This window comes from Schistocerca serialis, chromosome 12 (assembly GCF_023864345.2).
Source record: "Schistocerca serialis cubense isolate TAMUIC-IGC-003099 chromosome 12, iqSchSeri2.2, whole genome shotgun sequence".
Taxonomy (NCBI): Eukaryota; Metazoa; Arthropoda; class Insecta; order Orthoptera; family Acrididae; genus Schistocerca; species Schistocerca serialis.
Window position 1 is genome coordinate 151,369,377 of NC_064649.1, and position 25,724 is coordinate 151,395,100.

Consider the following 25,724-nt stretch of genomic DNA (forward strand, 5'->3'; position numbering starts at 1 on the left):
AGCCTGAGTACATACCAATAGAAGAACAACTTGTCCTATTCCGCTCCCCCCCCTCCCCACACCATCCATGTCGAGGACAACATGCTGCAGGTGGTGAGTCATTTCCACCAAAAGCCCACTTGACGGGGAAATAAAAATTGCTGTCATGTAATGCGATCACCCTGTTGTGAGCAAACAAAGATTTACTACACTTTGGAAATAAAATGCTACGTTCTTATATCGACATGAACGAACAATCTTTAAACCACTATAAAGCAAGAGTACATACCAACAGAAAAACAACTTGTCCGCTTCTGTTCCCCCCCCCCCCCCCCCCCCCCCCCCACCCTTTCTCGTGGACAACATGCTGCTATTGGTGTGTCATTTTCACCAAAAGCCCACTTGATGGGCAAATAACAATTGCAGCCTTGTAATGCGATCACCCTTCTGTGAGAAAACAAAGGTTTATTACACTTTGGTAATAAAATAATATGATCTTATATGAATTTGATCGAACAATCTTTAAAACATTATAAATCCTGAGTACATACCAATAGAAAAACAACTTGTCCTCTACCGCCCCTCCCCCCCCCCTCCCCCCCCACACGTGGACAACATGCTGCAGGTGGTCTGTCATTTCAACCAAAAGCACAGTTGATGGGCAAATAAAAATTGCAGCCTTGTAATGCAATCACCCTGCTGTTAGAAAACAAAGATTAACTACACTTTGGAAATAGATTGCACGTTATTGTACGAACATGAACGAACAATTTTTAAAACACTGTCAGGCCTGAGTACATACCGATAGAAGAACAACTTGTCCCCTTCGACTCCCCCCCCCCCCCCCCCCCCCCCCCACCCCCCACCATCCTCTCGTGGACAACATGCTGCTGGTGGTGTGGCATTTCCACCAAAAGCTTACTTGATGGGAAAATAAAGTTGGAGCCTTGTAATGCGATTACCCTGCTGTGAGAAAACAAAGATTTTATACACTTTGGAAATAAAATGCTACGTTCTTATATGAACTTGAACGAACAATCTTTAAACCACTATAAAGCCTGAGTAAATACCAATAGAAGAACAACTTAACAACTTGTCCTCTTCTGATCCCCCTCCCTTCTCGTGGACAACATGCTGCTCGTGGTGTATCATTTCCACCAAAAGCCCACTTGATGGGCACATAAAAATTGCAGCCTTGTATTGCGATCACCCTGCTGTGAGAAAACAAAGATCTACTACACTTTGAAAATAAAATGCTACGTTCTTATATGATCTTGAACGAACAATATTTAAAACACTATCATGCCTGAGTACATACCAATAGAGGAACAACTTGTCCTCTTCTGCTCCCCCCCCTTCGCCCCCCCTCCCTCATGGAAAACATACTACTGGTGGTGTGTCATTTCTACCAAAAGCCCAGACCAGTTGATGGGCAAATAAAAATTGCAGCCATGCAGTGAGGATGCAGTGAGGACACCCTGCTTTGAGGAAACGAAGCTTTACTGCATTTTGGAAATAAATTACTACGTTCTTATATGAACTTGAAGGAACGCACTTTTTAAAACTGTAAAGCCTGAGTAGATACCAATAGAAAGAAGGCATGTCCGATTTCATTCTTTTGTGAACATCAAGCTGCTGGTGGTGTGTCATTTCCTCCAAAATCGCAGTCGATGGGCTAAGAAACATTGCAGCCTTGTATAGAGAACACTCTGCTGTGAGGAAATAAAAATTTACTACATTTTAGATATCAAATACTTCTTACTTATATTAAGCTGATGTAGCTACCTTTTAAGAACTATAACTTGGGCGCTAATGACCATAGAAGTTTTGCGCCCTAAAACCACAAACAAAAAAAAAAAAAAAAAAAAAAAAAGAACTATAACTGTTGAGTATATACAATGTTATTCACGTGACACCTAATGATTAGTCAACAATGTTAGTCATGGATTTCTTTTTAGCCACAATTTCGTTACTGCTTCCTTACTGACAACATAATACTCTCCGGCAGGCTTCTTTCAAATTGGTTGCTCCACTTCTCGTAACATTTTTTGGTTAATGTGTGATTGTAGTTTGGTTACCAGATGCTTCAGACGAGGTCATCAATACAGGCGTACTCTATATTGTACACTGAAGGTGCTCAGAATGTGGGACACCTACCTAACATTGTGTAGAGCACATGCGAGCATGCAGATGTGTCCCAACATGACGTGGCGTGGATTTGTCTAATTTCTGTATATTGAGCAAGCAGTAAAGGAAACAAAAGAAAAATTTGGAGTAGGTATTAAAATCCATGGAGAAGAAATAAAAACTTTGAGTTTCGCCGATGACATTGTAATTCTGTCAGAGACGGCAAAGGACTTGGATGAGAAGTTGAACGGAATGGACAGTCTCCCGAAAGGAGGATATCAGATGATCATTAACAAAAGCAAAACGAGGATAATGGAAAGTAGTCGAATTAAGTCGGGTGATGCTGAGGGAATTAGATTAGCAAATGAGTCACTTAAGGTAGTAAAGGAGTTTTGCTATTTGGGGAGCAAAATAACTGAGCATGGTCGAAGTAGAGAGGATATAAAATGTTGACTGGCAATGACAAGGAAAGCATTTCTGAAGAAGAGAAATTTGTTAACATCGAGTATAGATTTAAGTGTCAGGAAGTCGTTTCTGAAAGTATTTATATGGAGTGTAGCCATATATGGAAGTGAAACATGGTTTGTTAACATCGAGTGTAGATTTAAGTGTCAGGAAGTCGTTTCTGAAAGTATTAGTATGGAGTGTAGCCATATATGGAAGTGAAACATGGACGATAACTAGTTTGGACAAGAAGAGAATAGAAGATTTCGAAATGTGGTGCTACAGAAGATTGCTGAAGATTAGATTGGTAGATCATATCACAGCTTTACTGTATGATTACATGATGATGGCGTCCTCTTGGGTGAAATATTCCGGAGGTAAAATAGTCCCCCATTCGGATCTCCGGGCGGGGACTACTCAAGAGGATGTCGTTATCAGGAGAAAGAAAACTGGCGTTCTACGGATCGGAGCGTGGAATGTCAGATCCCTTAATCGGGCAGGTAGGTTAGAAAATTTAAAAAGGGAAATGGATAGGTTGAAGTTAGATATAGTGGGAATTAGTGAAGTTCGGTGGCAGGAGGAACAAGACTTCTGGTCAGGTGACTACAGGGTTATAAACACAAAATCAAATAGGGGTAATGCAGGAGTAGGTTTAATAATGAATAGGAAAATAGGAATGCGGGTAAGCTACTACAAACAGCATAGTGAACGCATTATTGTGGCCAAGATAGATACGAAGTCCACACCTACTACAGTAGTACAAGTTTATATGCCAACTAGCTCTGCAGATGACGAAGAAATTGAAGAAATGTATGATGAAATAAAAGAAATTATTCAGATTGTGAAGGGAGACGAAAATTTAATAGTCATGGGTGACTGGAATTCGAGTGTAGGAAAAGGGAGAGAAGGAAACATAGTAGGTGAATATGGATTGGGGGACAGAAATGAAAGAGGAAGCCGCCTGGTAGAATTTTGCACAGAGCACAACATAATCATAGCTAACACTTGGTTTAAGAATCATGAAAGAAGGTTGTATACATGGAAGAACCCTGGAGATACTAAAAGGTATCAGATAGATTATATAATGGTAAGACAGAGATTTAGGAACCAGGTTTTAAATTGTAAGACATTTCCAGGGGCAGATGTGGACTCTGACCACAATCTATTGGTTATGACCTGTAGATTAAAACTGAAGAAACTGCAAAAAGGTGGGAATTTAAGGAGATGGGACCTGGATAAACTAAAAGAACCAGAGGTTGTACAGAGATTCAGGGAGAGCATAAGGGAGCAATTGACAGGAATGGGGGAATTAAATACAGTAGAAGAAGAATGGGTAGCTTTGAGGGATGAAGTAGTGACTGCAGCAGAGGATCAAGTAGGTAAAAAGACGAGGGCTAGTAGAAATCCTTGGGTAACAGAAGAAATATTGAATTTAATTGATGAAAGGAGAAAATATAAAAATGCAGTAAGTGAAACAGGCAAAAAGGAATACAAACGTCTCAAAAATGAGATCGACAGGAAGTGCAAAATGGCTAAGCAGGGATGGCTAGAGGACAAATGTAAGGATGTAGAGGCCTATGTCACTAGGGGTAAGATAGATACCGCCTCCAGGAAAATTAAAGAGACCTTTGGAGATAAGAGAACGACTTGTATGAATATCAAGAGCTCAGATGGAAACCCAGTTCTAAGCAAAGAAGGGAAAGCAGAAAGGTGGAAGGAGTATATAGAGGGTCTATACAAGGGCGATGTACTTGAGGACAATATTATGGAAATGGAAGAGGATGTAGATGAAGATGAAATGGGAGATATGATACTGCGTGAAGAGTTTGACAGAGCACTGAAAGACCTGAGTCGAAACAAGGCCCCCGGAGTAGACAATATTCCATTGGAACTACTGACGGCCGTGGGAGAGCCAGTCCAGACAAAACTCTACCATCTGGTGAGCAAGATGTATGAAACAGGCGAAATACCCTCAGACTTCAAGAAGAATATAATAATTCCAATCCCAAAGAAAGCAGGTGTTGACAGATGTGAAAATTACCGAACTATCAGCTTAATAAGTCACAGCTGCAAAATACTAACACGAATTCTTTACAGACGAATGGAAAAACTAGTAGAAGCCAACCTCGGGGAAGATCAGTTTGGATTCCGTAGAAACACTGGAACACGTGAGGCAATACTGACCTTACGACTTATCTTAGAAGAAAGATTAAGGAAAGGCAAACCTACGTTTCTAGCATTTGTAGACTTAGAGAAAGCTTTTGACAATGTTGACTGGAATACTCTCTTTCAAATTCTAAAGGTGGCAGGGGTAAAATACAGGGAGCGAAAGGCTATTTACAATTTGTACAGAAACCAGATGGCAGTTATAAGAGTCGAGGGACATGAAAGGGAAGCAGTGGTTGGGAAGGGAGTAAGACAGGGTTGTAGCCTCTCCCCGATGTTGTTCAATCTGTATATTGAGCAAGCAGTAAAGGAAACAAAAGAAAAATTCGGAGTAGGTATTAAAATTCATGGAGAAGAAATAAAAACTTTGAGGTTCGCTGATGACATTGTAATTCTGTCAGAGACAGCAAAGGACTTGGAAGAGCAGTTGAATGGAATGGACAGTGTCTTGAAAGGAGGATATAAGATGAACATCAACAAAAGCAAAACAAGGATAATGGAATGTAGTCTAATTAAGTTGGGTGATGCTGAGGGAATTAGATTAGGAAATGAGGCACTTAAAGTAGTAAAGGAGTTTTGCTATTTGGGGAGCAAAATAACTGATGATGGTCGAAGTAGAGAGGATATAAAATGTAGGCTGGCAATGGCAAGGAAAGCGTTTCTGAAGAAGAGAAATTTGTTAACATCCAGTATTGATTTAAGTGTCAGGAAGTCATTTCTGAAAGTATTCGTATGGAGTGTAGCCATGTATGGAAGTGAAACATGGACGATAAATAGTTTGGACAAGAAGAGAATAGAAGCTTTCGAAATGTGGTGCTACAGAAGAATGCTAAAGATTAGATGGGTAGATCACATAACTAATGAGGAAGTATTGAATAGGATTGGGGAGAAGAGAAGTTTGTGGCACAACTTGACCAGAAGAAGGGATCGGTTGGTAGGACATGTTCTGAGGCATCAAGGGATCACCAATTTAGTATTGGAGGGCAGCGTGGAGGGTAAAAATCGTAGAGGGAGACCAAGAGATGAATACACTAAGCAGATTCAGAAGGATGTAGGTTGCAATAGGTACTGGGAGATGAAAAAGCTTGCACAGGATAGAGTAGCATGGAGAGCTGCATCAAACCAGTCTCAGGACTGAAGACGACAACAACAACATCACTAATGAGGAGGTATTGAATAGGATTGGGGCACAACTTGACTAGAAGAAGGGATCGGTTGCTAGGACACATTCTGAAGCATCAAGGGATCACAAATTTAGTATTGGAGGGCAGCATGGAGGGTAAACATCGTAGAGGGAGACCAAGAGATGAATACACCGAGCAGATTCAGAAGGATTTAGGTTGCAGTAAGTACTGGGAGATGAAGAAGCTTGCACAGGATAGAGTAGCATGCAGAGCTGCATTAAACCAGTCTCAGGACTGAAGACCACAACGACAATAACAACATAAAAATAACGTAAATTAGCTGCAAACTACGGCGTGTACAAACTTAATTGAACATGTAAAATCATTTATGCTATGGCATGTTCGATATGCCTGCCATGATTGGCGATGGTGTGGTGCAGACGAATAGCGATAATTCTGCATGACCCCCTGAAGTGTCAGAACATCGATGCTGTCGATGACCTGCTGAATGGCTGTGGTTTTGGAGTTATTGCTGTACACCTTGCCTTTAATATAGCCCCACAAAAAGGGCATGTTTTGAGATCCGGAGAATATGGAGGTACTGGATACTGGCCAGGAAAAAGTTGAAGAGGAGACAGTTGAAATTTGGACAACAACGTAGTTGATATTTTACGGTTTCCAACATGAAATATTCCAAAACATTTTTAACAGATTTCAATGCTTTGTTTCCCAGAATTAATTGACATACTGAGTTTTGCTAATCATGGCAGATAAATTTAGATAAGAGGACTTCCTGACATAGTGGCGTTCTAAATACTCGTTGAAATTGCTGGGTAAAGCGTGTTGTGTGGCCGATTGCAGGCTATATTGCTCACAACATTGCCGGTGATGTACCTCTCGTGTGTGGGACGCTTAATCGACTCATCGCTGAGGAAACATCTTGTTGTGTCAGATCACGGGATAGACAACAGCGTGAGAGGCCACATATAAATGATGCTCACTGCTATAAATTAGGAAATGAAATACATCATTAAGCAATGCCGACTATGGCATCTGACCTATGGCGCACACTCTGAATGCGAAATGAATCACATATCGGCAGCTCGTCTTCAAGCGATCGCTACCAGAAACCAAGGAAATGTGGCAGCACTGTGCTGGTATTAAGGATACGAACTGGAGTGGCACAAAGGCGATAAGGCACGCACGCCCACCTTATTTTTCGACACGTAAGCAGAAAAAAACCATTTTGAAAGGCATTTCGTTCCATGAATTAGGAATCTATGTTTTAACAGACAAATTAGAGTTCTGTCGAAAACAAAGGATAAATCCACGCTTCGGTGTCCACCTGTCGGCTTCAACCAATGACGTCATACCTATGTCAAAGTAAGTACTCAACCAGGGAAACTCCCCACCACATCCCCCCGTGGACAGCTCATCAGAAAGTGAACACAGATGAAGCATGAAAACAGGAAGAAAATGTACTGTACTGTGAAAAAAAAGATGCAATATAGAAACAGTGGATGGTGTTCCAGTGTAGCGACAAGTGTCAGCCAATTGCATGCTGATGAACACATCTCTAGCACGACACTGAGACAGCAGCGGCAACTACACACAGAGAATGTGAGTTCCGTGCCGCCTAGCTGCGGTGGAGTGGAAGACGAGCCGTCATACAAACGCCACAGCAGTGAGTTATGAACTGTATTGTTTTTGCTTGCACTGAAATTGTATATACCAAAGGACACTGATTATTTGCATGTCCCCATTTGCTTGCGACACACCTTTGTGAATACGCAAAGTTAAGGATTGTCAATTCAGCTTACTGTAATAAACTCCATTGATACTATTGGCTCCAATTGTTGTCTAGCAATCCGAGAAAACAGCTTCCTGGGCATCCTGTATTAGACGAGTGGCCAGACACAATAAATGGTCCAAGCTTAATAAGTGCAGTAGAAAGGAGCCTGGAAGAGCAATTGCCTAGTGGTTAAAGTCGGCATGGTAGCTCAGCGTGTTTGGTTAGAGGGTTAGCTGCCCTGGGTAATAAAAATAACTGAGAAAATGGATCAACAAGGGTGTCGTGGGACATATGCCCCGAACAATTGCAACAAATAATAACGAACGAAATGAGATAAAAAGAAGGTGGACATGATGTTAGACAATCAAGCAGTAAACCGTGTTCAACCCCCCCCCCCCTCCCCCCACCCCACCTCACCGGCCACAAACTTTTTTTTTAAGCTGTTCGCCTTATTGATATTTGGGTCTGTATCACGGTACAATGTCCATTTGCAACCGTGAGGTGTAAGGAAGGGTCCTAGAATGACAGTTGATTCTGTGTAACTACTTTATTAGCAGCCGACAGGAAGTGGCTTTCAAATGGGAACCGCAAGCATTTGATGACAAGGAGATAAGTCAACCGAATCCCCAGTGGAAAACACGTCTGGTGTGTTAGACACAGCATTTGTGACAGTATGTGTGTCATGTGATATGAATCTCTTACCGACACACCTAGTTCGTATGCTTGGTAAGTGAGTGAGATATCCCTCCTTGCCCAATTTAGGGGTTGGTATGAATGTGAACGTGACCACTACTAAGAAAATGATGAAAACACAATAGTTTGTCACATAAGCTGCAACAAATGAATGCAACAGCTCGCTTCTCACATAGTTTCTCTGTACCCTGTCAAAAGATATGTTTTTGAAGATGTGTTCCGTTTGGAACAAATCCTTCGTTGTAACATAGTACACACCTGTTTATTTGTTGTTTTCATTTTTGTGAGATGTCTCGCCCGTTCTCACTTTTCATCACGTTTACTTGAAATGTTAACATATTCTTACCACGTGACTCATATTCTATAACCAATGTGTAGTACGGCAACTGCCAAGTCTATAGAAAGAGAACGAACACTTCAGTGACTGAACGGACAGTTCATAATGCTGCGAAGAAAATAAAAATAAATACTATGAGAGAGTTTCGAACCCGACTTGTCCGCTTTGTGGTCCAACACTGTAACCATTTTATTTCAACACCCTAGCTGTTTGTATGTGCTCAGTATCACACTTGTTAAACTTGAACAGGTCACTGTTATCATTTTCCTTTTTTCACATTTCAGTACACCTTTTTCCTGTTTTCAAGCTTGATCTGTGTTCAGTTTTTGACGGGCTATGCACGGGGCCATCTTACCACTAGGTCTGAGGGGTTGCGATGGGGCGTTTCCCTTGGTAGAGGCGATATCAGAAGTCAATGAGGCTTATTCATAAACAAACGAATCTATCACAGAGAAAAAGACAATCATATGCATGTGATAGAATCCCACCACAGTTCACCAAATTAATTACATTGGCATGAATTACATTGTGAAGCAACTGAGATAACGGAAAAGAAGGTAACAACAGAAAAATGAAACATACATGTGTGAAACAAACTGAAGTGCTGAGAACCATAACCGCCGTTCATTTTGAGATTGTGGCATGTATGCATTCTCCTGACATCTGTTAATCTTGCAGTGAACCAGCTTTGTCCATGCTGTACATCTGCACTACACTGGTACACTGGGTGTTACAAAAAGGTACGGCCAAACTTTCAGGAAACATTCCTCACACACAAAGAAAGAAAATATGTTATGTGGGCATGTGTCCGGAAACGCTTACTTTCCATGACAGAGCTCATTTTATTACTTCTCTTCAAATCACATTAATCATGGAATGGAAACACACAGCTACAGAATATACCTGCGTGACTTCAAACACCTTGTTACAGGAAATGTTCAAAATGTCCTCCGTTAGCGAGGATACATGCATCCACCCTCCATCGTATGGAATCCCTGATGAACTGATGGAGTCCTGGAGAATGGCGTATTGTATCACAGCCGTCCACAATACGAGCACGAAGAGTCTCATTGTTTGGTACCGGGGTTGCGTAGACAAGAGCTTTCAAATGCCCCCATAAATAAAAGTCAAGAGGGTTGAAGTCCAGAGAGCGTGGAGGCCATGGAATTGGTCCGCCTCTACCAATCCATTGGTCACCGAATCTGTTGTTGAGAAACGTACGAACACTTCGACTGAAATGTGCAGGAGCTCCATCGTGCATGAACCACGTGTTGTACTTGTAAAGACACATGTTCTAGCAGCACAGGTAGTGTATCCCGTATGAAATCATGCTAACGTGCTCCATTGAGCGTAGGTGGAAGAACATGGGGCCCAATCGAGACATCACCAACAATGCCTGCCCAAACGTTCACAGAAAATCTGTGTCGATGGCATGATTGCACAATCGCGTGCGGATTCTCATCAGCCCGCAAATGTTGATTGTGAAAATTTACAATTTGGTGACGTTGGAATGAAGCCTCATCCGTAAAGAGAACATTTGCACTGAAATGAGGATTGACACATTGTCGGATGAACCATTCGTAGAAGTGTACCAGTGGAGGCCAATCAGCTGCTGATAGTGGCTGCACACGCTGTACACGGTACGGAAACAACTGGTTCTCCCGTAGCACTCTCCATACAGTGACGTGGTCAACGTTACCTTGTACAGCAGCAACTTCTCTGACGCTGACATTATGGTTATCGTCAACTGCATGAAGAATTTCCTCATCCATTGCAGGTGTCCTCGTCGTTCTGGGTCTTCCCCAGTCGCGAGTCATAGGCTGGAATGTTCCGTGCTCCCTAAGACGCTGATCAATTGCTTCGAACGTCTTCCTGTCGGGACACCTTCGTTCTGGAAATCTGTCTCGATACAAATGTACCGCGCCACGGCTATTGCCCCGTGCTAATCCATACACCAAATGGGCATCTGCCAACTCCGCATTTGTAAACTTTGCACTGACTGCAAGTTCGTGATGAACACTAACCTGTTGATGCTACGTACTGATGTGCTTGATGCTGGTACTTAAGAGCAAAGAGTCGCATGTCAACACAAGCACCGAAGTCAACATTACCTTCCTTCAATTGGGCCAACTGGTGGTGAATCGAGGAAGTACAGTACATACTGACGAAACTAAAATGAGCTGTAACATGGAAATTAAGTGCTTCCGGACACATGTCCACATAACATCTTTTCTTTATTTGTGTGCGAGGAATGTTTCCTGAAAGTTTGGACATACCTTTTTGTAACACCCTGTATACAGGGCCGGCGCAAGGCACGTGCGAAACGTGCGGCCGCACGGGGCGGCACTTTCCGAGGGGCGGCAAATCTGCCACTCCCCCACTCCCCCCTCCTCCTTTTCTACTGGACAAACTCAACATTCATACCCAAGAGGGGGTTCGAAACCAAACCTCGGAGGGAGCGGCTTCGGGAACTGTGGCATGGCGCCTCGACTACCTGCCGACCGCCCCTGTTGAACAAGGGGAGGGAGGAGGACTAATTTCTTCCTCGCCACTGTGGCAGCACCGTCGCGTGTTTACGCCGGAGGAACAGAGAGGGGGAAGCAGTCTGGCGTAGACGTTAGTATTCTTATGAGTGGAGTGCCGCCAGCCTGTTACACGCCGTGCATTTACTCACCACTAATTTGCAGAAGACGAAATCTAATTTGGAAATTCGAATGCAATGTTCGATACTGCGGTTACATGTTAAGCCTGAAGCAATTTTGATGAGCCCTTCAGTGGCAGTTTCCGAGTGTTTTATTCTTCCCGCATTATGGAAAAAAAGTGGTTGAACATTAACACAGTCAAACATGTCCAACACCTACAATGGCTAGAAGTATTCCGAATGGGTAAACACGCTGCGAGTAATTACAAGGGATAAAGACATTGCTAATAAGCTTGGCGTAAGTAGGGTTTCGACTTATTTTTGAAAATTTTTGCTATCCGTTTCTGAGTGATAGTCGGACATTTTGGTTTTTCAGCCACGAAACACCTGTCTCCGCCTGCACGAACAACAATTAAACTCTGACCGGCACTTTTGTTTGACAATACTACTCGCACACTATCACTTTGCAAACGTGTGAATCCATGTTTCATCTTAGTAAATTACTGGTCACTTTGATTCTGATGAAAACCTAGGCAGTATGGTCTTTTAGCAACAATGTCCTCTCGTCCGCACTAAACAATACGTTAATTTTGGCACCTTCTAAAACTACAATCCATAGACAGAACATTGCTTCTAAGGGTTTCCTTACTATCTTTGAAGCTCATTTCTGTTTGAAAAAAGTTCTGCAGTTTTCGCAAATTTCGTATTTCTTTCTATTGTTCGTAACGCCATAGAAATTGCTGTCAGATAATACATTTATCCATATCATCGGTCACATAGTTATTGTGAGCTTCTTGCTTCTTCTTCTTCTTCTTGGGCGGTAGTTTAACCGTAACCTCACTGTACCTCGTCACGTGACCTAGTTCCTGGCACTGCCGCGTCACCACTTCACCTTTCCAGGCAATAGGTGTTGTTGCGTTCTCTACAACGAAAACTACAGAATTCGTTTCGGTAGTTGGCCGAGGGAGTCAAGATTGGTCATTAGCACTTTCATTGCGTTAAGTAAGAAAAATCGCGATTGATTACTGACATTTCCTACAGATTTGTTTACATAAAATTCCACAAACGTTTAAAAAAAATTGGGGGGGGGGGCAATTTAGCAGCTCACACGGGGCGGCACTTGGGCTTGCGCCGGCCCTGGGTGTATAAGAACATTTGCGAAAAGCTGTCTCGCCGGTTTCTTTGATATTCACTTCCATGATGGCCCGAGGCACAAATTTTCATTGCTGCAGTAATGCTGTCCGGCTACAATGACGCCCATTTCTTCATAAAATCTGGAAGCTCCTGGAGAGAAGCGCCACCACAAAATCACACTCCTTGGTTTCAGCATTCTAGTTTCTAAAATGGACGTTGAGACTATTAGAGTCTTTAAGAATGTTACCGAATCCACTACCAAACTGATGTTCGTCATAACAATTTACTTTCAAGAAATTTTGCAATAATGAAGTTCTCAACAGGTTTCCATGAACTGTTTTGTAACCTAAATTTGCCAAGGAGACAGATCTAACTCACTTACAGGCGTTCAAATTAGGTGCGTTGGTAAGAGATTCCTATCATGTGACACACGTACTGTCTCTCATGCCGTGTGCGACACACCAGACTTGTTTTCTGGTTGAGGGTTCGGTGGACTTGTCTTCTTGTCGTCATACACTTGCGGTTCCAATTCGAAACTCAATTTCAAAAAAATGGTTGAAATGGCTCTGAGCACTATGGGACTCAACTGCTGAGGTCATTAGTCCCCTAGAACTCAGAACTAGTTAAACCTAACTAACCTAAGGACATTACAAACATCCATGCCCGAGGCAGGATTCGAACCTGCGACCGTAGCGGTCTTGCGGTTCCAGACTGCAGCGCCTTTAACCGCACGGCCACTTCGACCGGCGAAAGTCAATTTCTTTCAGCTGCTAATACAGTAGGTTTTTTTTTAGTAGCACTATGGAACTTAACATCTATGGTCATCAGCCCCCTAGACCTTAGAACTACTTAAACCTAACTAACCTAAGGACATCACACAACACCCAGTCATCACGAGGCAGAGAAAATCCCTGACCCCGCCAGGAATTGAACCCGGGAAAGAGTAGTTGTGCAGGATCAAATGTCATTATAGATCCGTTCCTTACACCGCGCTGTTGCAAACCGACATTGCACCACGATACAAACACAAATTTGGACACAGCGAACATCTAAAGCAGAAAACGTTTGTGGCCAGTCGGGGAGTTGAACGCGGCTCGCCTGCTTGATTGTCTAACACCGTGTCTACTTTTTTTTTATCTCATTTTGTTCCTTGGAATCGTATGAGGCCACCATTTTCTTCAAGCCACAGCGAGGGAGACGACAATTTGCTCTTTATCCATTGTTTGTAGGTGTCTTGCAAAATCTAGTGCCCCCATACGTAGATATAAGGCAAATAACTATCATGAAACACAAACATTCAAGAAATTACTATATCAAACTTGAAACACATATACTCAAGAAAGCTACTAGATTTCATGCCAAAATTTAACAAACAGTTTTATCTGGACCTCAAGCCAAAGAATGTGCTTAATGAAAATGATGATAACAGGGATCCGAAGTCTTGGGGCAGGTCACAACTATGTGCATTAAGTGTCTGTTACTTATGTCCTGATTCTAGTTTTACATTAGTTACAAACTACATTACAGTTAAAAGACGCCATTACCTTTAACCTTAGATTAATAATAATAATACAAGTACTCAAAGAGTAAACACAAAATATAGCGAGATCAACAGAGTAACTCATTTTAATTATGTAGGGGATGTGCTGGGACCGACAGGAAGGGAGAAAGTCACGCAGAACACCAGGTTACTGAAGATTAAGAGAGCCTTACACAAAATGCGGGCATCTACAACTAAAAATGTCTGTCCACTTCCTTCAAAATTCGTCAATAAAATACTGTAATCAAACCTGAGGTGTTATACGCCTGCGAGACACTGACGCTACACACCAAGGGTGACCTAGAGAAGATGCTCACAGAGGAAAGAAAAATTATCAGGAACATTATTGGACCAAAACTCACAGACAATGGATACAGGAGACACCACAGAGAAGCTGGCCACGTCGTCAGGCTCTCACAGACCAGACGCACCAACAGAATACTCAGATAGAAACAGAGGCTCAAAACCACTACACCTTGGATGGCACAAGTCAAAACTGATCTGGAAGAAGCACAGTTTAATTCAGCGGACATCACAGACAAAAGCGTCTGTAGACACAAAATACACAATTGGGAAGTAATGTCAGAGAAGACAGCACCTACAACCGAAAGATCAAAGTGGACCGAAGAAAGGAAGAGGGCCTTTAGCCAACGAATGAAAAAAGTACTGAAAGAACAGGAGGAGCAAATAGTCATACATGCTTCGCGTGGTCAGATAAAGGTCTGTGAGGTGTGTAATAATAAGAATGATAAATATTAAACTATATTAACAGGAAATATGGGATGTTAAAAAAATCACAGCTATGAGACTGGTGGTTTCCCTACAAATTTGATTTTCACAAATATCTGTTTTTCCCTAAACTTTGTATCCGTGCTTTGGGCCCTTCTGGTTCTCAGTGCCTGAATTATTGTCATATTTTACGCCAGTAAGTGAAAGAACCAGAGACCACCTTTAAAGTTGACTGCAGCATCACGCATAGTAAACTCGTAATATTGAATAGCTGCAGTTCTTAATAACAAGTATTGAATCTTAGGGAGGTGTGGGTTTTGAAAGGGCACAAACTAAAATGTAAACAACAACCGCAAAATGAAAGAAATAGTAACTCATGGGAAACGTAGGAGGACACAAGCGGGAAAAGAGGAGTAAGCAACACAGAATTTCTAAAAGAGAAAACACTACACAAGTAACGAAAAAATAACAAATGTTGGGATCGATAACCAGAAGTGAGCTGTATAGGTCAATTCTAATTGTCGATTCCATTATCGCTTTTTTGCAGTAGTATAGGAAGCGGTACCATATAGGTAAATCCTAAAGATATTAGGGGCCCACGCCTAGTGAAAATGGCGTAATAAAGGAACGTGAAGTCGACATTTTGAGCGGTACCACACATGAAAATTCTGAAAGAATGCGCTGTAGGATCATGCAGTGGTTCGTTATACGATTCCTGTTTTGGTGCTACTTTCTATATTACTGTTGTTGCTGTAGGTGTGTGCTGTGATTCTTGAGAATTGCCATGTATGGTATCACTCTAATTGTTGATTCCGTGTTCCGTTTTATTTCATGATTTTTATTGGCTGATAATTATTTCTTCAAAAATTTAACTTTTTCGTATCACTCGCTATTCTTCTGGCAGAACGAGAAACATAAGTAACGTTGGAATAGGCAACTAGGCTTGACCTTCGGTATACAGAGACAAAAAGTAAATAAATTATCCTAAAAGAAATAACAACAAACAATGAAAAATCACGAGTAAGAACGAACCGTGGTATGAAGAACTAGAGTTGACCTATATAACTGTCCTCTTAATTGATGCCTAATATCACTTTCGGCAATCGTGGCACATTCGGAAAGAAACAGCGATATATTTGTGAGAAGCAAGATTATATGAACCGGTAATTGCAGACAGTCTCACACGCAGAAATTTCACGTCTTAAGTATCTGACCAACCCTGCCTTCGGAAATGGTGCCATATTCGGAAAAAAGTAGTCCTATATATTTGTGAGAAATAAAATTATAAATACAATTGCTACTTGATTCACGAGCAGCAACTTAACCGTTGAACTTAGGTTCCTGCCTAACAACAACCTGAGAAATCGCGATATATTTTTGTAATAAACAGCATCGTTTACGTCAGTTACGGATACAACCACAGATAAAATTTAATAACAGCCACTTCCATCCTTCGCATCGTAAACTCATTGCGTCCTTCGATCGGGAATCGGACAGTAGATTTGACTAAAAATAGAACTTAATGCCTGAAATTCATCTAAAATGCGTTAGAAAGTCTTATGAAACATATTATGTCATACGACAGGGCCAGGAAAACGTGAGTTTCACGGCAGCACGACGATGTGCTAAACCTGTCGAATGTTATCTACACGAGTGAATTCAGTAAGCAATTGGCATGGGCATCTTTGCAGGACCGTGTATAATTTGTAGTATTCCAATCTTACTCCAATTAAAAAATTTGTGAAGTTAATGGTTCTCCAACACAAGATGCTTTAGACAGACCGTGATAAACAGACTGGATGACCGATTTGCAAAATTAAATCACCTCGAATATAACTGCTGTGTTGAAGATCTTCATACCCATTCAACATACGTGATGTGAGAATTAATGTTATGCATCCTCAAAAGGTGCAATCGGTTTAACGCCTGTGTTATGGCTGCCAAGGATAGGCGGAAATCACATGCTGGTAAATGACTTACCAGAGACCGCCACCGTTCCGCGTGCCCCTATTTCACGATTTCTTAAGGTTCTGCTGAATGTGGACAGGACCATTCACGTTGCTCGCCATTCGACTCGAATCAAACTGTTGCTAAGAAACGACACGGGACGTCGAAGAGACCCCTGTATTGTTGAAAACTGCGTCACGTCGCGATTGCTGTTGTTTACTGCAAGACGGTATGTGGACAATTATCGCCGTGTAATTAACGGAACTGTACACCGATAATAACAGGAGCGTAAATGGGCTGTGGTGTCCGGGGCAGCCGGCCGGAGTGGCCGAGCGGTTCTAGGCGTTACAGTCTGGAACCGCGCGACCACTACGGTCGCAGGTTCAAATCCTTCCTCGGAAATGGAGGTGTGTGATGTCCTTCGGTTAGTTAGGCTTAAGTGGTTCTAAGTTCTAGGGGACTGATGACCTCAGCAGTTAAGTCCCATAGTGCTCAGAGCCATTTGAACCATCTGTCCGGGGCAATTCCGCCGAGAAAAACATCTTCACAGCCTTACTTCCGGCGGTACCTCATCTAATACACCGAAGAGCCAAGGAAACGTACACCTGCCAAATATCGTGCAGGTCCCCGCGAGCGTGCAGAAGTCCCGCAACACGACGTGGCATAGACTCTACTAATGTCTGAAGTAGTGCTAGAGGAAACTGACATCAGGAATCCTGCAGGGCTGTCCATAAATCCGTAACAGTACGAGGGGGTGAAGATCTCTTCTGAACAGCACGTTGCAAGACATCACAGAAACGTTTAATAATGTTCATGTCTGGAGACTTTGGTGGCCAGCGGAAGTGTTTAAAGTCGGAAGAGTGTTCCTGAAGCCACTCTGTAGCAATTCTGGACGGGTGGGGTGTCGCATTGTCCTGCTGGAATTGGCGAAGTCCGTCAGAGTGCTCAATGGACATGAATGGATGCAGGTGATCAGGCAGGACGCTTACGTACGTGTCACCTGCCAGAATCGTATCTAGACGTATCAGAGGTCCCATATCACTCCAACTGCACACGCCCCATACCATTACAGAGCCTCCACCAGCTTGAACAGTCCCCTGTTGACATGCAGGATCTATGGATTCATGAGGTTGTCTCCATACCCATACACGTCCATTCACTCGATACAGTACAGGTGTACTCTATATTAAGCTGCTGGAGCAAGAGCCGAAATCGAACTCCAGAAGTGGGACTTGCCCCATTCTGGTGATCAAAGGAGTCATCGAAGAAGGAGGCATAGGATGGGCGGCCACGCATAGCAGACAAATGCCACAGGTATCTGCTGAGGAGAAAGTTATGGTGGTAGGACAGTGGTAGTTCAGCAGCTTCAGCACACAGACTCGCAACTGGGCAGGGCAGGGCCTAAATCCTCGCACAAACGAATAAATTGGCTGACATCGAAATAAGTGACCAAGGAATAGAAAAGCAACTGGAATCACTAAACAGAGGAAAGTCTACTGGACCTGACGGGATACCAATTCGATTCTACTCAGAGTACGCGAAAGAACTTGCCCCCCTTCTAACAGCCGTGTACCGCAAGTCTCTAGAGGAACGGAAGGTTCCAAATGATTGGAAAAGAGCACAGGTAGTCCCAGTCTTCAAGAAGGGTCGTCGAGCAGATGCGCAAAACTATAGACGTATATCTCTGACGTCGATCTGTTGTAGATTTTTAGAACACGTTTTCTGCTCGCGTATCATGTCGTTTCTGGAAACCCAGAATCTACTCTGTAGGAATCAACATGGACTCGGGAAACAGCGATCGTGTGAGACCCAACTCGCTTTGTTTGTTCATGAGACCCAGAAAATATTAGATACAGGCTTCCAGGTAGATGCTATTTTTCTTGACTTCCAGAAGGCGCTCAATACAGCTCCGCACTGTCGCCTGATAAACAAAGTAAGAGCCTACGGAATATCAGACCAGCTGTGTGGCTGGATTGAAGAGTTTTTAGCAAACAGAACACAGCATGTTGTTCTCGATGAAGAGACGTCTACAGACGTTAAAGTAACTTCTGGCGTGCCACAGCGGAGTGTTATGGGACCATTGCTTTCCACAATGTATATAAATGACCCAGTAGATAGTGTCGGAAGCTCCATGCTGCTTTTCGCGGATGATGCTGTAGTATACAGAGAAGTTGCAGCATTAGAAAATTGCAGCGAAATGCAGGAAGATATGCAGCGGATAGGCACTCGGTGCAGGGAGGGGCAACTGACCCTTAACATAGACAAATGTAATGTTTTGCGAATACATAGAAAGAAGGATCCATTATTGTATGATTATACGATAGCGGAACAAACACTGGTAGGAGTTACTTCTGTAAAATATCTGGAAGTATGCGTGCGGAACGATTTGAAGTGGAATGATCATATAAAATTAATTGTTGGTAAGGTGGGTACCAGGTTGAGATTCATTGGGAGAGTCCTTAGGAAATGTAGTCCATCAACAAAGGAGGTGGCTTACAAAACACTCGTTCGACCTATACTTGAGTATTGCTCATCAGTGTGGGATCCGTACCAGATCGGGTTGACGGAGGAGGTAGCGAAGATCCAAAGAAGAGCGGCGCGTTTCGTCACAGGGTTATTTGGTAAGCGTGATAGCGCTACGGAGATGTTTAGCAAACTCGAGGGGCAGACTCTGCAAGACAGGCGCTCTGCATCGCGGTGTAGCTTGCTGTCCAGGTTTCGAGAGGGTGCGTTTCTGGAAGAGGTATCGAATATATTGCTTCCCCCTACTTATACCTCCCGAGGAGATCACGAATGTGAAATCAGAGAGATTGGAGCGCGCACGGAGGCTTTCCGGCAGTCGTTCTTCCCGCGAGCCATACGCGACTGGAACGGGAAAGGGACGTAATGACAGTGGCACGTAAAGCGCCCACCGCCACACACCGTTGGGTGGCTTGCGGAGTATAAATGTAGATGTAGATGTGTAAAAGATGACCATGGCCAAACGCACTCCACGATTGTGAGCAGTATTGAGAGGACATTAAGAAGGACGGACCTGCAGATGCACAAACAAAACACGCATAGTCTAGTTTTGAGCGGATAGGGGACCAGTCCAAAGGGGGGAGGGTGGTTCAATCTGCTCCCCAGGAAATACCACTGAGGACACGAAGGACGTTGAGGGAGTGGATACAGTGGGCTGCCAGGTAAGACATGTGGGAGGACCAAGAAAGTGTCCTATCGAGAATGAGTCCCATTCATTTCGTAGTTTCAACGAACGGAAGATCAGCAGGCCCAAGATGTAAAGACAGTGAAAGAAACCAACTGCGCCTCCAGAAATTCATACAAACGGTTTTGTATGTGGAAAAACGAAAGCCATTGTCGATGCTCCATGAGTAAAGACGATCGAGACAGCGCTGAAGACACCGCTCAATGAGACAGGTCCGTGGAGAAATCCAATAAATGGCAAAATCTTCAACGAAAAGAAAGCTGGAGATGTCAATATAGAATTAAGGGGAGTAGGACGTCAAACGGGCCGACTTGGAGCAGGAGAGACATCACAGAACATTTTAATTTCCAGTTTACAAATAAATTCATAAGACTTTGTCAGCACCACCAGGAAGGATTCAGGATTCACACTCATTGCAGTGGAAGTTCGAAAACATAACAAAATAATTTTTTTACGTGTGAAATTTCATCATTTTTTACACCTACTAATGGCTGCGTTTGTTGCTATAGGTACACTTTTCTTCATAAGTGAGAGAGATTCTTCGATGGATTTTCCACAGCATACATACCATATTTACAGATGTAAGAAACTCTAGTATTTATTAAATTTATGAAAAAACGAATGAGCCGTTGTATTTTAAACATCATGTTTAGAAAAAACACAAATTTTATAGTTAATTACCTCAATTTTTACCATAGTTTTTAATAGATTTGGAAAACTGTAGAGTTTCATACACCTTTAAGTATTGTTTGCATGCTGTGCAAAATTCATCGAAGAATCTCCCTTACTTATGACGAAAAGTGTACCTATAGCAACAAATGCTGCCATTAGTAAGTGAAAAAAAATGATGAAATTTCACATGTAAAAAAAATTATTTCGTTATGTTTTAGAACTTCCACTGCTAAGAGTGTGAATCCTGAATCATTCCTGGTCATGCTGACAAAGTTTTATAAATTTATTTGTAGAAGTATAGACAGTGGAAATTGAAATGTCCTGTGGTGCCTCTCCTGCTCCAAGTCGGGCCGTTTGGCGTCCTACCCCCCTTAACGGTGTTAGCATAGAGGACGACGGTCAGGATGGAACCCTGAGACACATCTATTTGCTGGATAAAGATGTCTGACAAAGCAGAACCCCTCGCTATCAGTATTTTTTAATAGGTGCAGATATCTAAACAGTGATGTTTTATGGTGGTTTTTCGGAGTTTTGGAAACAGTTTTCAGCAGCGTAAAACGACTGATGACATTCATCAAAAAAAGACTTTATTCCATACTGGCTTAGTCATATTTGTGTCACTGAACTACTGTTCCTATAAACATGACATGTAATTCGAAATTTGTGTCGAACAGTATTGCAATGTAGTGCTTAGGTACATCTGGCTATTGAAAAGACACTGCCGGAAAATAATGCAACACCAAAAAATAATTAATGTGCAGTAATGAAATTTCGCGAATACATTTGTCTTCATAACATATGTAAGTGATTTGCAAGCTCACATGGTAATGTAAGTTTTTTTTTGTGGCTTTAGGGCGCACGACTACAGTGGTCACTAGCGCCCAGACTAAGTTATGAATGTACTGCGAGGCACAATGTTAAAACAGCAGCTAAAAAGGACAACACCATAAAAGGCACATTAACAGGCAAGGGGTTAAAAGGAAACGCATAATCAAATGTCCTTGGACAGGTTTGTCAAGTGGATAAAACGAAGAACGCGAGCAGCTGCTCCTGGTTCATCCGCTAGAATGTCATCCAGAGTACATGGCAGGCCAACATCAACGCGGAGTCTATTAAAATTCGGACAGGACATTAAAATGTGGCGTACCGTCAGCACTTGCCCACACGGGCAGAACGGCGCCGGCGCAGCCGTCAACAGATGGCGGTGGCTGAACCGGCAGTGTCCAATGCGTAACCGGGCCAAAACGACCTCCCCCCGCCGAGAAGGGCGTGAAGAGGTCGTCCGAGCCGCGGGGAGAGGCTTCGAGGCCCGAAGCTCGTTTTCAGTAAGTGTAGACCAATCGGCACGCCACAGCGATAAAATGCGCTGACAAATGACCCTGCTAAAATCAGATGAAGGCACACAACAAGAAGCTGTCCGAGGCTGGAGGACCGCAGCCTTCGCCGCGGCATCTGCAGCTTCGTTCCCAGTGATACCGACATGGCCAGGAACGCACATAAAGGTAACCGGAGAACCGTCGTCCGCCAGCTGCTGAAGAGAGCGTCGGATCCGTTGCACGAAGGGTGAACTGGATACGAATCACTGAGGCTCTGGATGACGCTCAGGGAATCAGAGCAGATGATGTAAGCAGAATGTCGGCACCGGCATATGTAAAGAACAGACTGGTAGAGGGCAAATAGTTCAACTGTGAAGACCGAACAATGGCCACGGAGCTGGTATTTGAAACTGTGTGCCCCGACAATAAAAGAACACCCGACACCGTCATTGGTCTTAGAGCCATCAGTATCAATGAAGATCGTATTAATGAACTGCAAACGAAGTTCGACAAAGCGTGAGCGGTATACCGAAGCTGGGGTAATGTAAGTGCGAGATGAGCCATTGCAAATGTGAAATGCTAGTACATTAACAACCAGTATATGCGCCAGAATATTGTATGCAAAAATGCACATTTACATGCAGTATTTTGCGCAGGTGCTGGATGTCAGAATGTGAGGTAGAGTTCTATCCATGCCTGTTGCACTTTGTCGGTCAGTACAGGGACAGTTAATGCTATTTGCAGGTAACGCTGAAGTTGTTGTCCGATGGTGTCATTAGAAACTGACCTGGTGATTGAGCAGGCCAAGGCAACATGTAGACGACCACCTTGGTTTACAACAATGGTATGTTGGCGAGCGTTATCCTGTTGGAAAACATCTCCTGCAATGCTGTTCAAGAATGGCAGTACAACAGGTCGAATCACCAGACTGGCATGCAGATTTGTAGTCAAGAGTGCGTGAGATAACCACGAAAGTGTTCCTGCTGTCGTACGAAATCGCACCCAAGATCATTACCCCAGGTACAGGTCCAGTGTGTGTACCACCTAAATGGCTTGGTTGCAGGCCTCAACTGGCTCCCTTCTGTCCAACACACGGCCATCACTTGCACCGAGTCAGAACCGGCTTTCTTTGACAAACACAATATACCTCCACTCCGGCCTCCAATGAGCTCTCGGTTGACAGCACTGAAGTTGAAAGTGGCGGTGGTTCGGGGTCAGTGGAATAAACTATACAGCGCGTCTGGCTTGGACCTGTCCTGAAAGTAACCTACGAAAGTACGAGCACGTAGCAACCATGAAGATTAATAGTAAACGTGGATGGGAAAGAGGTTAAAAAAAAAGAGATAAATGGCTCTGAGCACTATGGGACTTAACATCTGAGGTCATCGGTCCCCTGGAACTTAGAATTACTCAAACCTAACTAACCTAAGGACATACACACATCCATGCCCGAGGCAGGATTCGAACCTGCGACCGTAGCTGTCGCGCGGTTCCAGACTGAAGCGCCTAAAACCGCTCGGCCACTCCGGCCGGCTTACATTCTCGTCACCAACGCAATTAGCAGTCATGTACAGTGCCTATATTCCTGCCAAGTATTTCTGCAGTATCGTAGAAGGAACATCCAGCTTCTCAAAGCCCAATTACACGACCTCGTTCAAATTCAGTGGAGTGTTGATAATGGCATCTTTGTTGCCTTTAAGGGGGGTAGGACGTCAAACGGGCCGACTTGGAGCAGGAGAGGCACCACAGGACATTTTAATTTCCAGTGTCTATACTTTTACAAATAAATTCATAAAATTTTGTCAGCATGACCAGGAAGGATTCAGGATTCACACTCGTAGCAGTGGAAGTTCGAAAACATAACGAAGTAATTTTTTTTACATGTGAAATTTCATCATTTTTTTCACTTACTATTGGCAGCATTTGATGCTATAGGTACACTTTTCTTCATAAGTAAGAGCGATGGTTCGATGAATTTTGCACAGCATACAAAACATACTTAAAGGTGTATGAAACTCTAGAATTTTCCAAATCTATTAAAAACTATGGTAAAAACTGAGTTAATTAACTACAAAATTTGTGTTTTTTCGAAACATGAAGTATAAAATACAACAGATCATTCGTTTCTTCATAAATTAAATAAATTCTAGAGTTTTATACACCTGTAAGTATGGTATGTATGCTGTGAAAAATTCATCGAAGAATATCTCCAACTTATGAAGAAAAGTGTACCTATAACAACAAATGCAGCCATTAGTAAGTGAAAAAAATGATGAAATTTCACACGTAAAAAAATTATTTCGTTATGTTTTCGAACTTCCACTGCAATGAGTGTAAATCCTGAATCCTTCCTGGTGATGCTGACAAAGTCTTATGAATTTATTTGTAAAAGTATAGACACTGGAAATTAAAATGTCCTGTGATGCCTCTCCTGCTCCAAGTCGGCCCGTTTGACGTCCTGCCCCACTTAAAGGCAGTCTTGACTAACATCAACTCATCGCGTCCAGTCTCAAACGTTACAAACGCTCACGACCGTTACAGCTCGTATTTAAAGGAAAGCTAATTTGCGGTCTCACTGTGGCGTTATTATCGCCACTCTTAGGCGACTGGCAAGAAATTGGAATACGTGTCATTTTTCAAATACAGAAACTCGCCTGTCAACAATCGTTTGTGTCACACATTTCCCCCTTGGTTGCGATTTCTTTCCGTCAGTGTGTTTAGCGATTTGAAGTTTGTGATACAGAAATTCTGTAATTTCGGTCATGTACTGATTGATTACGCAGACTTGAGTAAAGAGGAGTAGCTGTACTGAACAGAAAATGATAGTTTATGACTGGCTGATGTAGGTATGATCACCACAAAAATTCTGTTGCAATATTATTACTGATTTATACACTACTGGCCATTAAAATTGTTACACCAAGAAGAAATGCAAATGATAAACGGGTATTCATTGGACAAATATATTATACTACAACTGACATGTGATTACATTTTCACGCAATTTGGGTGCATAGATTCTGAGAAATCAGTACCCAGAACAACCACCTCTGGCCGTAATAACGGCCTCGATACGCCTGGGCACTGAGTCAAACAGAGCTTGGATAGCGTGTACAGGTACAGCTGCCCATGCAGCTTCAACGCGATACCACAGTTCATCAAGAGTAGTGGTGACGAGCCAGTTGCTCGACCACTATTGACCAGACGTTTTCACTTGGTGAGAGATCTGGAGAATGTGCTGGCCAGGGCAGCAGTGGAACATTTTCTGTATCCAGAAAGGCCCGTACAGGACCTGCAACATGCGGTCGTGCATTATCCTGCTGAAATGTAGCGTTTCGCAGGGATCGAATGAAGGGTAGAGCCACGGATCGTAACACATCTGAAATGTAACGTCCACTATTGAAAGTGCCGTCAATGCGAACAAGAGGTGACCGGGACGTGTAACCAATGGCACCCCATACCATCACGCCGGGTGATACGCCAGAATGGCGATGACGAATACACGCTTCCAATGTGCGTTCACCGCAATGTCGCCAAACACGAATGCGACCATCATGATGCTGTAAACAGAACCTGGATTCATCCGAAAAAATGACGTTTTGCCATTCGTGCACCCAGGTTCGTCGTCGAATACACCATCGCAGTCGCTCCTGTCTGTGATGCAGCGTCAAGGGTAACCGCAGCCACGGTCTCCGAGCTTATAGTCCGTGCTGCTGCAAACGTCGTCGAACTGTTCGGGCAGATGGTTGTTTCCTTGCAAACGTCCCCATCTGTTGACTCAGCATCGAGACGTTGCTGCACGATCCGTTGCAGCCGTGCGAATAAGATGCCTGTCATCTCGACTGCTAGTGATACGAGGCCGCTGGGATGCAGCACGG